Raw genomic sequence first — 1,919 nt, 5'->3', positions numbered from 1 at the left:
GGACCTCACAGTGTAGGTATGGAGGGAGGAGGAGGGAACCTACTGGACCTCACAGTGTAGGTATGGAGGGAGGAGGAGGGAACCTACTGGACCTCACAGTGTAGGTATGGAGGGAGGAGGAGGGAACCTACTGGACCTCACAGTGTAGGTATGGAGGGAGGAGGAGGGAACCTACTGGACCTCACAGTGTAGGTATGGAGGGAGGAGGAGGGAACCTACTGGACCTCACAGTGTAGGTATGGAGGGAGGAGGAGGGAACCTACTGGACCTCACAGTGTAGGTATGGAGGGAACCTACTGGACCTCACAGTGTAGGTATGGAGGGAGGAGGAGGAGGGAACCTACTGGACCTCACAGTGTAGGTATGGAGGGAGGAGGAGGGAACCTACTGGACCTCACAGTGTAGGTATGGAGGGAACCTACTGGACCTCACAGTGTAGGTATGGAGGGAGGAGGAGGGAACCTACTGGACCTCACAGTGTAGGTATGGAGGGAGGAGGAGGGAACCTACTGGACCTCACAGTGTAGGTATGGAGGGAGGAGGAGGGAACCTACTGGACCTCACAGTGTAGGTATGGAGGGAGGAGGAGGGAACCTACTGGACCTCACAGTGTAGGTTTGGAGGGAGGGAACCTACTGGACCTCACAGTGTAGGTATGGAGGGAGGAGGAGGGAACCTACTGGACCTCACAGTGTAGGTATGGAGGGAGGAGGAGGGAACCTACTGGACCTCACAGTGTAGGTATGGAGGGAGGAGGAGGAGGGAACCTACTGGACCTCACAGTGTAGGTATGGAGGGAACCTACTGGACCTCACAGTGTAGGTATGGAGGGAACCTACTGGACCTCACAGTGTAGGTATGGAGGAAGGAGGAGGGAACCTACTGGACCTCACAGTGTAGGTATGGAGGGAGGAGGAGGAGGGAACCTACTGGACCTCACAGTGTAGGTATGGAGGGAGGAGGAGGAGGGAACCTACTGGACCTCACAGTGTAGGTATGGAGGGAGGAGGAGGGAACCTACTGGACCTCACAGTGTAGGTATGGAGGGAGGAGGAGGAGGGAACCTACTGGACCTCACAGTGTAGGTATGGAGGGAGGAGGAGGGAACCTACTGGACCTCACAGTGTAGGTATGGAGGGAGGAGGAGGGAACCTACTGGACCTCACAGTGTAGGTATGGAGGGAGGAGGAGGGAACCTACTGGACCTCACAGTGTAGGTATGGAGGGAGGAGGAGAGAACCTACTGGACCTCACAGTGTAGGTATGGAGGGAGGAGGAGGGAACCTACTGGACCTCACAGTGTAGGTATGGAGGGAGGAGGAGGGAACCTACTGGACCTCACAGTGTAGGTATGGAGGGGAGGAGGAGTGAACCTACTGGACCTCACAGTGTAGGTATGGAGGGAGGAGGAGAGAACCTACTGGACCTCACAGTGTAGGTATGGAGGGAGGAGGAGGAGGGAACCTACTGGACCTCACAGTGTAGGTATGGAGGGAGGAGGAGGGAACCTACTGGACCTCACAGTGTAGGTATGGAGGGAGGAGGAGGGAACCTACTGGACCTCACAGTGTAGGTATGGAGGGAGGAGGAGGGAACCTACTGGACCTCACAGTGTAGGTATGGAGGGAGGAGGAGGGAACCTACTGGACCTCACAGTGTAGGTATGGAGGGAGGAGGAGGGAACCTACTGGACCTCACAGTGTAGGTATGGAGGGAGGAGGAGGAGGGAACCTACTGGACCTCACAGTGTAGGTATGGAGGGAGGAGGAGGGAACCTACTGGACCTCACAGTGTAGGTATGGAGGGAGGAGGAGGAGGGAACCTACTGGACCTCACAGTGTAGGTATGGAGGGAGGAGGAGGGAACCTACTGGACCTCACAGTGTAGGTATGGAGGGAGGAGGAGGGAACCTACTGGAC

The 1,919-nt window shown here is 56.5% G+C and overlaps 1 long non-coding RNA gene across 1 annotated transcript; it reads left to right on the top strand.

Annotated features, from left to right (window-relative positions):
* The first annotated feature begins 203 nt into the window (after positions 1–203).
* Positions 204–1,511, top strand: LOC135535843 (uncharacterized). Its single transcript, XR_010454896.1, has 3 exons — positions 204–483; positions 789–1,261; positions 1,395–1,511. It is a non-coding gene; the product is annotated as an uncharacterized LOC135535843 (long non-coding RNA).
* Positions 1,512–1,919: the final 408 nt, after the last annotated feature.

The sequence above is a fragment of the Oncorhynchus masou genome, unplaced genomic scaffold, assembly GCF_036934945.1.
Source record: "Oncorhynchus masou masou isolate Uvic2021 unplaced genomic scaffold, UVic_Omas_1.1 unplaced_scaffold_5200, whole genome shotgun sequence".
Lineage (NCBI taxonomy): Eukaryota > Metazoa > Chordata > Actinopteri > Salmoniformes > Salmonidae > Oncorhynchus > Oncorhynchus masou.
The sequence above is the reverse complement of the archived record's forward strand: the minus strand, read 5'-3'. Positions and strand labels throughout refer to the sequence as shown.